The following is a 15977-nucleotide window of genomic DNA, read 5'->3' on the forward strand; positions in this document are numbered from 1 at the left end:
CAAACTCTGTCACACCTTCTTAGATGTCATGTTTGCTTTTCAGGGTTTTTGTTGAAGCCTCATCTGTGCCGTCCCTGCGGTGTACATCTATGTTCTGGGGCCCAAAAAGAATCATTTCTTTTTAATAAATGTTTAACATGTTAAAAATTATACAATGTGTCTTCTGCTTTTTGCTCTTTTTTTCTTCTTACAAGAATTGTTGGAGCCAATTTTCTTTAGAAACATTTTAATATCGGCTTTTTCTGGAGTTTTTCATGTAATATAGGAAAGCCTAAGGCCAGAAATAATCCCCATAAATCACTGTACATGGAGACTTTGGGATCAGATCATTTTTGTCCGTTGTGTTTGTGGAAACAAAAAATCTTTTCTAAAAGCCTCAAACTTCTGTGTGTGACTCAGAGCTGAGATCTAACGTGAGAGAAGATTCCAGTGCGGGGAAGACGCGAAACCTTCATATAGACGGCTGGTGGGGATGGAGGCAGTGACCGACTCTGGCCAAACCTGTCTCTAGAGCCGCAGTAGAAGATGAAGATGTCGTCCCCATCATGAAGGAGTTATTTCTCATGTCGCGTGTAATGAATATCTCCTGCAGTATTGCTAATGCCGATTCCAGTGTCGGTAATGAGACGAGAATTAGCGTTATGGAAGATGAGTCTATGAGGAACGTGTTCAGCTGCCGACTCCGAGGAGGAAACTGCTTGTTGTCTGTGGCCTAAATATATAGGTTTTATTAGTAGATGTCAGGGAAGAAAACTAAACCCTATAAGATAATAAATCTCCTCATATGTTTCCCTTATTATCTCCAGTAATTGTATTATTACACAGGATTCTTATGATGTTACATCGGATCATCTTCTTCTCATTCAGGTCTCTACAATATCGGATCCTCTCAGTGAAGATCTTCTACAGAAGAGAATTTTCCTGATTTACCCATCAAGGATGGATATGGACAGAGACAAGATGGCGGAGAGGATGTTACACCTCACCCAAGAGATCCTCTTCCATCTCACTGGAGAGGTGAGAGATTCTGATGTCGTCACATTACATCATTCTTATCTATGGGAATAACAGATGGACAGAACTGGAGAGGTGAGGACTCTGGAAATGTCTGTAGTGAGATTTATTAATGTGTCTCTCCATAACCAGGATTACACAGTGGTGAAGAAGACCTCTAGTGATCGCTGTCAGGACCCTGTGTCTGAGGGATGGGGAAGACCCCTGAGCCCAATCACGGGGCCCCCACCTCACCCCCTGATCCATGAGGACATCAATGACCAGAAGATCCTAGACCTCATCTACAAGATGATTGAGCTGCTGACTGGAGAGGTGACACTGCTGGGAATGCTGGGACATTATACAGTAACACTATGAAGGGATCGGGGGGATGACGGTATCATTGTATGTGTCAGGTTCCTATAAGGTGTCAGGATGTCGCTGTCTATTTCTCCATGGAGGAGTGGGAGTATTTAGAAGGACACAGAGATTTGTACAAGAACGTCATAATGGAGGTTCCCCAGCCCCTCACATCACCAGGTAATAGACAGGACTAAATACACACGGCCTATAATTATCTGTATGTAGAGAATGATTTCAGTCCCTGTATGTGTTTCCTCCAGATCTATCCAGTAAGAGGACAACACCAGAGAGATGTCCCCGTCCTCTTCTTCCACAGGACTGTAACCAAGAAGATCCCAGTGCTCCTCAGGATCATCAGGTAGATGGAGAAGGTGTCAGGAGATCTCCCCTATGATGTGTAGACGGCTGTGAAGGTCTTGTGCTCAGTCTTGTTTTATCCACCAGTATTATATGTTTTATACTTGTGTAATGAGAACGGTGGAGATGGCAGGATTAGAGCTGATCATAGATGGGACTTCTCCATCTGTCGGTGACTTTTACAATATTTGTTTCAGGGTGAAGATCTGACCCATATTAATACTACAGAGACATATGTGAGAGATGATGAGTGGTGTAAAGAGGAGATTCCCACATATGACTACCCAGGTGAGTAGTAACCACTGAATGCAGAGAAGTCACAGATTCCTCTCAGTCACCGGCTGTGGCTGCTTTATCGGTGGTGTAGTTCGGCCGTATTACCATGATCACCATTTTGCCTCTAGACCACAACATTCTGCTCCACCCAAAACTGTTCAAATGACATTGGGCAGTGAAAGCCCTTTTCTATAGAACTTACAACCAATTACATTGTTTTTGGTCCTAAGGAATTCAGATTACTGCACAATCTCTCCTGAAATGGGGAGCAATATTATTTTCTCTAATCTTCTGCTCAAGATCCATAGTAGCTCCAATGGTCCACCATAAATGAGGGCAACTCTGGTTTACTGTTGTGTAATTTGTATTTGTAGTTTCCAGTTAATGAGATTCTCGTGCTCTGGGGCGGGGCTGTGGGCGGGGCTTTATGTGGTGCTCTGATTACATAGTCATCTGTATTGGCTTATGACAGGTCGCTGACCCCTCACTGACCTGCCCCCCATTATTACATAATGCATATAATAGCATTGATATTATTGGTGATAATGCCTATAATATTGTGGCTATTGTGAGGCTTAGAAAAGAAAAATTGCATCCAGTAAAATGTCACCGGCGATGGCGGCGCCTGCGCAGTAGCCTCTATATCAACTATATCAAATTTTTTTTTCATTAGGAAGTTATAAGGGTTAAAAGTTGACCAGCGATTTCTCATTTTTACAACAAAATTTACAAAACCACTTTTTTTTAGGGACCACCTCACATTTGAAGTGAGGTTGGGGGTCAATATGACAGAAAATACCCAAAAGTGACACCATTCTAAAAACTGCACCCCTCAAGGGGCTCAAAACCACATTCAAGAAGTTTATTAACCCTTCCGGTGCTTCACAGGAATTAATGGAATGTGGAAGGAAAAAATAACCATTTACTTTTCTTTCACAAAATTTTTCCTTAAGACCTGTTTTTTTTTTTACATTTGCAAGTGTAACAGGAGAAAATGGACGATACATTTTGTTTTGCAACTTCTCCTGAGCATGCCAATACCCCATATTTGGGGAAATCTACTGTTTGGGCACACGGCAGGGCTCGAAAGGGAAGGCGCGCCATTTGACTTTTTGAATGTAAAATTTGCTGGAATAATTAGTGGTTGCTATTTTGTGTTTGGAGAGCCCCTGATGTACCTAGACAGTGGAAACCCCCAACAAGTGACCCCATTTTCGAAACTAGACCCTTTAGGGAACTTATCCAGATGTGTATTGAGCACCTTGAACCCACAGGTGCTTCACAGACGTTTATAGCGTAGAGCCGTGGAAATAAAAAAAAAAAATTATCCAAATCTTTTTAGCTCAATATATATTTTAGTTTGTACTGACTATGCAGACACCCCATATGTGGGGGTAAACCACTGTTTGGGTGCATGGCAGAGCTCGCAAGGGAAGGAGCGCCATATTAGAGAGCATATTTTGCTGGAATTGTTTGTGGGTGACATGTCACATCGTCAGAGCTCCTGAGGTGCCAGAACATCATAAGCCCCCAAAAGTGACTGCATTTTACCAAATACTTCCCTGAATGAATTCTTCTAATGGTGCAGTGAGCATACTGACATCACAGCTGTTCCATAAAAAATTATACCATTGGGCAGTGAAGAAAAAATAATTATATTTTTACCACTAAAATGTTGTTTTAACCCCAGATTTTACATTGGAAAATAGGTAGATAGATAAATGGTCACTACACCCATAGATGAATTCGCAGAGGGGTGTCATTTCCAAAATGGAGTCACTTCAGGGGGGATTCTGCTGTTGTGGCACTTTGGAGAGCCGCTAAGTGCCAGAACAACAGAAAAATTGCAAAAATGTCATTGTAGTGCCCAATATATTGTGCCCAGCTTGTGTCTCTGGAGACCTTCCCCCACCTACCCCCGGAAATTGTTAAGTCAGCTCTACTCAAATGTGTCTGTCACTAAATAAACCAAATGCTTGAATGTCAAAACAGTTCAAAAACGTGGTTCTGTGTGGGAGATTGTAAAGCAGTCATGGAGGCATAAGGCTGGCAATGATGGGCATTGTGGGTAATAATAGCGGGGATCATGCCTCATTCCTCTCTAGGAGCATACACGACATCTTCTCTGGGGGTTCTTTCTTGTTCAGTTACTGGGATGAGGGCAATAAAATGTCGCTCAGTGAGTCTTCTGACATCTTCACATTCTAAAGGATTGGCGGGGACAAAATTTTCAAAAACAAGATTTTCAGTGACCTTTTCTTAATAATCAAGGAAAGTGTCTGCATTTCCGGCTTTTTTGTATAACACAAAAGAATTATATGTGGCCACCTGAAACAAATACATGACTAACTTTTTATACCAGATCTATGATTCTCTTGATACCTGGTATGGCTGTAGAACCTGATCTGCAAGGTCCACACCCCATATATTTGTTGTAGTCAATGACAGACACAGGTTTTGGAGTAGTGGATCCCTGTTGGTCTGCAGTGGCCCTTGTGGCATCTGTGTGGATCGAGCTCAGGATAAAAATATCTTTTTTATCCTTATACTTAAGGACAAGCAGCTCTCCATTGTGTAAAGCTCCTGACTGCCCCTTTCGGTACTTTTTGCTGACCAATGATTGTGGAGACCCCTGATGGTTTTTGCGAATGCTCTCACAAGCCCCTATGTTATGTTCAACCAGACTTTTAAATAGAGGTATGCTGGTGTAGTAGTTGTCAACATATACATTGTAGCCTTTTTGTAAAAATGGAGTTATCAGCTCCCAAACGATTTTTCCAGATGTCCCCAGATAAGTAGGGCGTCTTCGTGGGTTTAGTTGGCCATCTTTCCTCTCATACATGCGAAAAGCTTTCATAATGGGTCCTAGGAAGAACGGCAGAAAACATAGGGGTGGCTTGAACAGGGCGGTTGGACCAATAGGACTGAATGCTCATTTTTTAACAAGCCCCATAGCTAATGTACTGTAAGTCCTGAAAATGTTTTCATTTCTAGGATATTAGTTGGTCCCATAAATTTGACCTAGCATAATAGGATCGTGGATTCTGGCTGATGAATTGGGATGCATATAAATTTGTAGGACAGTATGCTCTAGCAAGCTATCTGTCATAAATTAAAAAAAAAATTAATTGGTGCAAAATTTTCCACCTCCACATTTATACCAGGAATGGCATTAAAATTAGGGATGAATGGAGTAGCCGAATCCGAAGCCTCCCATCTGGGAAATGCTACATCAAGAGGCGAAGCCCCTTGGACATTGGTGTGCGCCAATTCACGAGCACTAGGGACAGCGCTAGTACTGGGCATTGTTCCCTGAGTTGGAGACATTTCTCCAGAAGCGCTATTTGTCCTTCTTGTTGTACTGGTCCTTGTGTGTGAGGATGGACCAGAATCACTGCTCATTTCTGAGCTATCACTGTCACTGCTACTAAAGCCCTCAAAATCCACATCGCCATCTGACACTGCACTTTCTTCACTGTCAGAGCATAAAAGTGCATAAGCCTCCTCTGCTCTATAATACTGACCGGCCATTTTATTCATTTTTATTTTTTTTCTGGAAATAGAAAACTGACGTGACCAAATTATTGGGGAGACAATTGAGAAAAACCTAACCCTATCTTTAAAATGAACCCTAACTATAGCACTAACCCTAACCTGCCTTATCTGTTTTTCCATTGACAAATGATGGACCTGAGTGGGGACTTGTTTTTGTGAAGTGAGAACTGGTATTACTTTCGCCTACATAACATTGATTGGCTTCTTTATATTCAATATTTGGGAGGCAGAATGAACAGTTGAACACCACACACTACTGTTTCATCCAACAAGGTTTTCTATTAGACTGTGGACTGTCATAGTCTTGGTAAATAATTAAGGTTTTTTACATAGCTTGCCATTTTTATGGACAGTTTAAGTAGCAATGTTCAAAAATATAAAACTCAAGGATATTTTATTAAAAAAATTGTTTTTTACCTTAGCAGATGACTGTACCAGGAGATCAGAGGGACAGCTGACATCTTCAATTTTTAAATCTGATAATCTTGAGATCCTACAAGATTCAACTGAAGTGATTGATATTACTCCAGATATATTATCATCCATTCACAGCAAAGATCTGTCATCTGGTCCTATGAAACAGGTCCCATCTTTTGATTCATTACCAACTACTAAGGAAAATCAAAGTCACAAAAGAGGCATTAAAAAACAAACTGCTCCTAAAGCAAAGAAGTCATTTTCATGTTCAGAATGTGGGAAATGTTTTAACAAGAAATCTCTTTTTGTTACTCACCAGAGAATTCACACAGGGGAGAAGCCTTTTTCATGTTCGGAATGTGGGAAATGTTTTAGCCGGAAAGCGATTCTTGTTAGACATCAGAGCATTCACACGGGGGAGAAGCCTTTTTCCTGTTCAGAATGTGGGAAATGTTTTAACTGGAAATCAGATTTGGTTAATCACCAGAGAATTCACACAGGGGAGAAACCTTTTTCATGCTCTGAATGTGGGAAATGTTTTAACCAGAAAGCGATTCTTGTTAGACATCAGAGCATTCACACGGGGGAGAAGCCTTTTTCCTGTTCAGAATGTGGGAAATGTTTTAACAATAAATCAGATTGTGTTAAGCACCAGAGATTCCACACAGGAGAGAAGCCTTTTTCCTGTTCAGAATGTGGGAAATGTTTTAACTGGAAATCACAATTTGTTAATCACCAGAGAACTCATACAGGGGAGAAGCCTTTTTCGTGTTCAGAATGTGGGAAAACTTTTAACCAGAAATGTCATCTTTTTAGTCACCAGAGAACTCACACAGGGGAGAAGCCTTTTTCCTGTTCAGAATGTGGGAAATGTTTTAACCGGAAATCATATTTGGTTGATCACCATAGAACTCACACAGGGGAGAAGCCTTTTTCGTGTTCAGATTGTGGGAAATGTTTTAACCAGAAATCACATTTGCTTGATCACCAGAGAACTCACACAGGGGAGAAGCCTTTTTCATGTTCAGAATGTGGGAAATGTTTTGCACATAAATCACTGCTTGTTACTCATCAGAGAACTCACACAGGGGAGAAGCCTTTTTCCTGTTCAGAATGTGGAAAATATTTTAGACTGAAAGTCAATCTTGTTCAGCACCAAAGAACTCACACAGGAGAGAAGCCTTTTTCCTGTTCAGAATGTGGAAAATATTTTAGACTGAAAGTCAATCTTGTTAAGCACCAAAGAACTCACACAGGGGAGAAGCCTTTTTCCTGTTCAGAATGTGGGAAATGTTTTAACCATAAAGGGAATCTTGTTAGGCACCAAAGAACTCACACAGGAGAGAAGCCTGTTTGATGTTCAGAATGTGGGAAATATTTTACTCAGAATTCAAGTCTTGTTACACATGAGAGAATTCACACAGCAGAGAAGCCATATTCATCTTAAGAATGTGGGAAATGTTTTAAATGGAAAATAGATCTTGATCGCCATCAAAGAACGCACACAGGGCAGAAGCCTTTTTTCCTGTTCAGAATGTGAGAAATGTTTTAACCGGAAAGCGATTCTTGTTAGACATCAGAGCAGTCACACAAAGGAGAAGCCATTTTCATTTTCTTAATGTGGGAAATATTTTACTTGGAAATCAGCTGTTAATAAACATCAGAGACGTCACATAGGGGAGAAGCCTTTTTTATGTTCATAGTGTTGGAATAGTTTTAACCAAAATTGAATCTTCTTAAATGGGTTGTCTCTTGTCATTTTTCATGTTTGCTGACAAAAGGATAAAACTTAACTTTATTAATTCCAAATGTAAAACTATACCCATAATTCACCCCCTGAAGATTAGTTAATAGGGGACTAATAGAAAAAACATGCACCCCACAGTTGAATACATAGAGTGAGGTGACTCACTGTCCAAGCCTCTCATTTCTACTGGTTTCATCGTCCTCACCAAAGGCGACTCATCAGAAGACTATTTAATATTGACCTACAGTATATTCAAGCGAGACTAGACAAAAAAATTAAAATAATGTATCATGTTATCCGAAACAGTCAGAAAACTAGCCACATATTGGCAGATCCCAGACCTCAAACTATATACTGTGTAAGTTTATAAGCCCCTCCAGTGTCAGGAATAGATAGTATGTGACAATACAGTATAATTCTTGGGTTTTCTCCTATAGGGACTGCCCTAGTTTGGTAATGTAACAGCTGATAATTAGTAGTGCAGACAAATTGTCCTAGACTAAACTCAGTCTTCAGACGGCCCAATATGTACCACTCAGGGAAAACTTACCTGCTCCAAAGATCATTAGCAGCTTCTAACTAATGGCCATGCTGCGGTCTGTCAGGGAATGAGTGCAATATCAGTATAAAGACTAGGGATATGTGCAGTCATAATGTCTGGGAGATCTGTGCCATTATTTAGTATGAAGATGGAAATTATCTCTGAAAGTTACGTGTTCCCTGAGCGGTATATACGGTATTTTCACATACTATCTATTCCTGACACTGGAGGGGCTTATAAACTTACACAGTATATAGTTTGAGGTTTGGGGTCGCCCAATATGTGGCTAGTTTTCTGACTGTTTTGGTTAACATGATTTTAGGGTTTTCTTCGTCTAGTCCCGCTTGAATATACTTCAGTATTAAATAGTCTCCTGATGAATGAATGAATGAATGATGAATCCAATGAATATATATTTCTCTTAAGTAGCGGCACACGTGACCGCCAGCAGCAGCAGGAAGCCAATGGCTGACACTGCGCGCTACTGAAGAGCAATGAATAGTCACCCCGGTCTCCAATGAACAGTCCCGGTAAGTACTCCAGCAGTTGTGCTCTGCTTGTGAGCAACGCATGGCGTCCCTGCCATGTGCTGCTTACAAGCATAAAGCAGTTGCTGACACTGGAGCAGGACGCAGCGTGTGAGCGCCGGGTAGGTAAGTTTAATTTTTTTTTTTTTTTAAAGTTTTCTGATGGTGCCATGCATACCAGGATGGGGGTGGGGGCAAATGGGATGGGGCCATGCATACCAGGACGAGATGGGGGCCCTGCATATTAATATAGGGATGAGGGCGATCATTCCTGCCAGGATAAGGATGAGTGATCCATGCATACCAGGATAGGGATGAGGGGGCCTTGTGTATCAGGATGGGGGTGAGACAACCATATATACCAGGATAAGGGATACTAAGTACAGAATTGACCACATTTTTTGCTTTAACCCCTTTACTCCCAAGGGTGGTTTGCATGTTAATGCCCGGGCCAATTTTTACAATTCTGACCACTGTCCCTTTATGAGGTAATAATTCTGGAGCTTCCATTGATCCCAGTGATTCTGACAATGTTTTCTCGTGACATATTGTACTTCATGTTAGTGGTAAAATTTAATTCATATAACTTGCGTTTATTTGTGAAAAAAACAGAAATTTGGCGAAAATTTTGAAAATTTCGCAATTTTCCAACTTTGAATTTTTATGCTCTTAAATCACAGAGATACAGCACTCAACAAACTTAAGTAATATTTCCCACATGTCTACTTTACATCAACACAATTTGGGAACCAAATTTTTTTTTGTTAGGAAGTTATAAGGGTTAAAAGATGACCAGCGATTTCTCATTTTTGCAACACCATTTTATTTTTACGGACCACATCACATTTTAAGTCACTTTGAGGGGTCTATATGATAGAAAATACCTAAAAGTGACACCATTCTAAAAACTGCACCCCTCAAGGTGCTCAAAACCAGATTCAAGAAATTTATTAACCCTTCAGGTGCTTCACAGGAATTTTTTAAATATTTTAAAAAAAATGAACATTTAACTTTTTTCACAAAAAAAATTACTTCAGGTTCAATTTTTTTATTTTAGCAAGGGTAACAGGAGAAATTCAACTGGAAAAGTTATTTTGAAATTTGTCCTGAGTACGCCGATACCTGATATGTGGGGGGAACCACTCTTTTGGCTCATGGCAGAGCTCGGAAGGGAAGGAGCGCCGTTTGACTTTTTTTTTGCAAAATTGGCTGGAATTCAGATCGGATGCCATATCAAGTTTGGAAAGCCCCTTATGTGCCTAAACAGTGGAAACTCCCCACAAGTGACCCTATTTTGGAAACTAGACACCCCCAAGGAACTTATCTAGATATGTGGTGAGCACTTTGAACCCCCAAGGGCTTCACATAAGTTTATAACGTACAGCCGTGCAGTTAAAAAATAATATTTTTTCCACAAAAATGATCTTTTCACCCCCAATTGTTATTTTCCCAAAAGTAACAGGACCCCAAAAGTTATTGTGCAATTTGTCGTGAGTACGCTGATACCCCATATGTGGGGGTAAGCGGCGCCATTTGACTTTTTTGGCTGGAATTGAGATCAGACGCCATGTTGTGTTTGGAGAGCACCTGATGTGCCTAAACAGTTGAAACCCCCAATTCTAACTCCAACCCTAACCCCAACACACCCCTAACCCTAATCTCAGCCTTAGCCCTAACGGGAAAATGGAAATTGTCACGATCCCACCGCTGCCACCAACATGTGACAATCCCACCGCTGACACCAATATGTCAGCAGGCGGAGGGATGTGACGCACTACCAGCACACGGCTATCACAGGCACAGTGGGGGCTTATCTTAGTTATCCCGCCACTGGCACCATGTGACAAAAATATACAGCAAGCTAATCTTGCCCTAGCAATTTATCGCAGGGGGGTTATTTTGGATGCCCCACCACCGCTAACAACCTTCCAAGAACTGTGGGGATTTATGGATATCCCACTTTCTCAGTTCCACTTTGGAACTCGCAGCTCTTCAGCGCCCCCTTACCCTCAGGTCAGTCAGGGAACTGCACCTAGGATAATTAGTCGTCGGATGGGCTGCTTGGTGTGCACAGTCAATTAGACTACTGCAGTAAGGGAATTATCAAAGAGTTAATTAAGAGGGTCTGTAGCAAAACCCCAAATTAGTAGCGATGATCTAAAAAAGCACATAGTTCGTTTCTTAAAGCATGAAGGCAGACTGATAATTTTATGATTTATTCCCCAAAGAGGGCAGTGATTACATAGATAAAAAGTTGTTACAAAGGTGAGACATTAAATATGTACAAGGCAAATATAAAATAACAGGGATGATAGCAGAAAGTACACTTACATGTGCTTAGTTGGTATTAGGCAAACAATGTGCTAGGGGGAGGGGCAGCCAGCCAGCCACACATCCCCAGACATCTGCAGGTCTTTGCAGCATGAAAACTCCAGCTTAACTGAAGAATTTTAAGGGAGGGATATCTTATAGCCTATGGTCGGTTACATCACAAAAGGGGCAGTCTGGAGAAGTTCAGCCCCCCTTTCTGCAAGTTGCAATTCAGCTGTAAAACTTATAATAACTATATCTTAATGAGGGAAGCTCGTATAAACTCACTGATGGTCTCATTTTTCTCAGTTTATCGAATCCAGTAAAACAACACCAAGCATGCCATGATATAGATACTCCATTTGGGAATAATCCATATCTCAGTTTCGGGAGGTTTTAGAACTTTGCAAGATCCACCGTAGCGAAGCCGGGTCTGCGCAGATCACAGAAATGTCTGTATAATTTTTCTGCCGCGACCGGAGCCCGTGCTAGCTTAGTTTAATATCTCTCATAATTTTATTCAGCCACATGTCTCAAACAAAGAAATGCTCTCCACTCCAGCTTAATTAACACTCCTTTCACTTAGCTGTGACAGGCCGATTTTCATCTGTGTGGAGCAAGGGAAGATTCTAGTGTTCCAGAACATCATATCTTACAGTAATATCTCACATAACATTACAGAAATAAATAAATTTTTAATTTTATTATTTTTCCCTAACTAAGGGGGTGATAAAAGGGGGTTTGATTTACTATATATGCCGGGTTTTTATGTTTGGCAGCTGTCGCACGCTAAAAGACGCTTTTTATTGTAAAAATAGTTTTTGCATCACCACATTTTGAGAGCTATAATTTTTCCATATTTTGACCGACCGAGTCATGTAACATAGTAACATAGTTATTAAGGTTGAAGGAAGACTTTAAGTCCATCTAGTTCAACCCATATCCTATCCTAACTTGCCCTAACATGTTGATCCAGAGGAAGGCAAAAAAAACCCATGTGGCAAACAGTAAGCTTCACATTGGGGAAAAAAATTCCTTCCCGACTCCACATACAGCAATCAGACTAGATCCCTGGATCAACACAATATTAAGGAAATTAGTGTATATACCCTGTAATATTATACTTTTCAAGAAAGGCATCCAGTCCCTTCTTAAATTTTAGTAGGGAATCACTCATTACAGCATCATATGGCAGAGAGTTCCATAGTCTCACTGCTCTTACAGTAAAGAATCCGCGTCTGTGAGTATGCTTAAACCTTTCCTCCAGACGCACAGGATGCCCCCTTGTCCCCGTCACAGGTCTAAGAGTAAAAAGATCATTAGAAAAGTCTTTGTACTGTCCCCGCATATATTTATACATTGTAGTAAGATCACCCCTAAGCCTTCGATTCTCCAAACTAAATAACCCCAAGTGTAATAACCTGTCTTGGTATTGCAGACCCCCTAGTTCCCTAATAACCTTGGTCGTTCTTCTCTGCACCCGCTCCAGTTCAGCTATGTCTTTCTTATACACCGGAGACCAGAGCTGTACACAGTATTCTAAGTGTGGTCGCACTAGTGACTTATATAGAGGTAAAATTATGTTCTCCTCATGAGCATCTATGCCTCTTTTAATGCATCCCATTATTTTATTAGCCTTTGCAGTAGCTGCCTGACACTGGCCTCTAAATGTGAGTTTGTCATCCACCCATACACCCAGGTCGTTTTCAGTGACAGTTTTGCCCAGTGTTTTACAATTAAGCACATAATTATACATCTTATTCGTTCTACCCAAGTGCATGACCTTACATTTATCCCCATTAAAGCTCATTTGCCATTTATCAGCCCAAGCTTCTAGTTTACATAAATCTTCCTGTACTATAAAATTATCCTCCTCTGTATTGATTACCCTGCAGAGTTTAGTGTCATCTGCAAATATTGAAATTCTACTCTCTAAGCCCCCTACAAGGTCATTAATAAATAAGTTAAAAAGAAGCAGGCCCAAAACTGACCCCTGTGGTACCCCACTGCTAACCGTGACCCAATCCGAGTGTGCTCCATTAATAACCACCCTTTGTTTCCTATCCCTGAGCCAGCTCTTAACCCACCTACACATATTTTCATTTTATGTATCAACCTTTTGTATGGCACCGTATCAAAAGCTTTTGAAAAGTCCATGTACACCACGTCCACTGCATTCCCTTGGTCCAGTCCGGAACTTACCTCTTCATAAAAGCTTATCAGATTAGTCTGACAGGAACGGTCCCTTGTAAAGCCAAGTTGATATTGGGTCATGAGGTTATTCTTCTCCAGATACTCCAGTATAGTATCTCTTAGAAAACCCTCCAGGATTTTACCCACAGTTGAGGTTAAACTTACTGGCCTATAATTTCCAAGTTCAGTTTTTGTCCCCTTTTTGAATATTGGCACCACATTTGCTATACGCCAGTCCTGTGATACAGACCCTGTTATTATGGAATCCTTAAAGATTAAAAATAATGGTCTATCTATGACTGTGCTTAATTCCTGCAGTACTCGGGGGTGTATCCCATCCGTGCACGGGGATTTGTCAATTTTACTGATTTTTAGACGCCGCCGTACTTCCTGCTGGGTTAAGCAGGTGACATTTAATGGAGAATTTTTATCCTTGATCATGCTATCAGTCATGGGATTTTCTTGAGTAAATACTGTTGAAAAAGTTATTTAGCATATTGACTTTTTCCTCATCCTCATCCACTATTTCACCCAGACTATTTTAAAGGGGACCAACACTATCATTTTTTAGCTTCTTACTATTTATGTAGTTAAGGAATATTTTGGGATTATTTTTACTTTCTCTGGCAATGAGTTGCTCTGTCTCAATCTTTGCTGTCTTGATTTGCTTATTACAGAATTTATTTAATCTTCTGTATTTAGTTAATGCCTCATCATTACCTACTTGCTTTAATTCTCTAAATGCTTTATTTTTGTCTCTTATTGCGCCCCCTACAGCTCTATTTAGCCATAGTGGTCTCCTCCTATTTCTTGCATGTTTATTCCCATATGGTATACCTTCGGCTTGGGACAGATCATAGAATCCCACGGTTTGCAGTATCACCTCTATGCCGATGACACGCAGATCTACCTATCTGGACCCAACGTCGCCTCCTTATTGAATGAAATCCCACAATGTCTGTCTGCTCTCTCAGCCTTCTCTGCTCGCTTTCTCAAACTGAACATGGACAAAACAGAATTCATCATCTTTCCCCCATCTCGCTCAACCCCTCCACCAGACCTATCCATCAATGTCAAAGACTGCTCTCTTTCCCCAGTCCTGTACGCTCGGTGCCTTGGGGTGATCCTCGACTCTGCACTCTCTTTCAAGCCACATATCCCAGCCCTCGCCTCCTCCTGCCGCCTCAAACTCAAAAATATTTCCCAGATCCGCTCATTCCTCAACCACAAAAACACTAGTGCATGCTCTTATCATCTCCTGCCTCAACTACTGCAACCTCCTACTCTCTGGCCTCCCCTCTAGCACTCTGTCTCCGCTCCTGTCCATCCTACACTCTGCTGCCTGACTAATCCACCTGTCTCCCCGCTATTCCCCAGCCTCCCCCCTATGCCAGGCCCTTCACTGGCTTCCTATCGCCCAGAGGCTCCAATTCAAAACCCTAACCGTGACATACAAAGCCATCCACAACCTGTCTCCTCCATACATCTGTGACATGGTCTCTAGGTACCTACCCGCACGCAACCTTCGATCATCTCAAGATCTCCTTCTCTACTAACCCCTTATCTCTTCTTCCCACAACCGCATACAAGACTTCTCCCGTGCTTCCCCCATACTCTGGAACTCCCTGCCGCAACACATCAGACTCTGACCATCAACAGAAACCTTCAAGAAGAACCTGAAGACCTACCTGTTCCAACAAGCCTACAGCCTGCAATGATCCTCGGTCTACTGAACCACAGCACGACCTGCTCTACCCTCTCCTACTGTATCCTCATCCATCCCTGTAGACTGTGAGCCCTCGCGGGTCCCCTCTCCTTATGTACTTGTGTGTCCCTTGTCTTGCACATGTTTGCTATACTTGTCTATATTTCCTCTTTTTACATGTAAAGCACCATGGAATAAATGCATAATAATAATAATATGGTATATATTGTGCACAGGTCCTATTCAGGATGCTAATAAATGTCTCCCATTTTCTTTGTGTATTTTTATGTCTCAGGATATCGTCCCAGTTAATTGCACTTAGATCATCTCTCATACGTTGGAAATTTGCCTTCCTGAAGTTTAGTGTCCTTGTAACCCCTCTACTACACATCTTATTAAGGCTATGTGCCCACGTAGCGATTTTTAAGCGTTTTTGCCGTGATTTTCGGCGCGAAAACGTTTAAAAATCGTGTAAAGAACGCCCCCCATGCATTCCTATGGCATTCCGCACATGCTGTGCTAATGCTGCGCTTTTTTCCGCGGCGGAATCGCATCGCGGAAAAAATCGCAGCATGCTCATTCTTTTGTGCGGAAGCGCAAAGAATTGCCACGATTCCGCACCCATAGGTATGCATGAGAACCGCTTACTTCCCGCATGTGGCTATGCCCACCATGCGGGAAGTTAAGCATCTCATGTGCGGTTGGTACCCATGGTGTGGAGGAGAGGAAACTGTCCTCCAGGCCCTGGGTACCATACCCCTGTAAAAAAAAGAATAAAAAAATCGGGGTATATTTACCTTCCGATGTCCCGCGCTGCATTCCCGACCTCAGCGTTCCCAGTAATGCCTTGCGGCAAGGCCCTGTACTGATGTAGTCTCGCGTGACTCTAGCGGTCTCGTGAGATCGCTATAGCAATGCGAGACTACGTCATCACAGGTCTCGCAAGGCATTACTGGGAACGCTGAGGCCCGGGAATGCAGCGCGGGACGCCGG

General features: G+C 41.7%; 1 long non-coding RNA gene and 1 pseudogene across 1 annotated transcript; both read left to right on the forward strand.

Annotated features, from left to right (window-relative positions):
* Nucleotides 1-1906: 1906 nt before the first annotated feature.
* LOC141074011 (uncharacterized) lies at nt 1907-15256 on the forward strand. Its single transcript, XR_012227116.1, has 2 exons — nt 1907-2001; nt 14870-15256. It is a non-coding gene; the product is annotated as an uncharacterized lncRNA (long non-coding RNA).
* LOC141074001 (uncharacterized) lies at nt 5909-7637 on the forward strand (annotated as a pseudogene).
* Nucleotides 15257-15977: the final 721 nt, after the last annotated feature.

The sequence above is a fragment of the Dendrobates tinctorius genome, unplaced genomic scaffold, assembly GCF_039654945.1.
Source record: "Dendrobates tinctorius isolate UK_male_01 unplaced genomic scaffold, ASM3965494v1 ptg000322l, whole genome shotgun sequence".
NCBI lineage: Eukaryota > Metazoa > Chordata > Amphibia > Anura > Dendrobatidae > Dendrobates > Dendrobates tinctorius.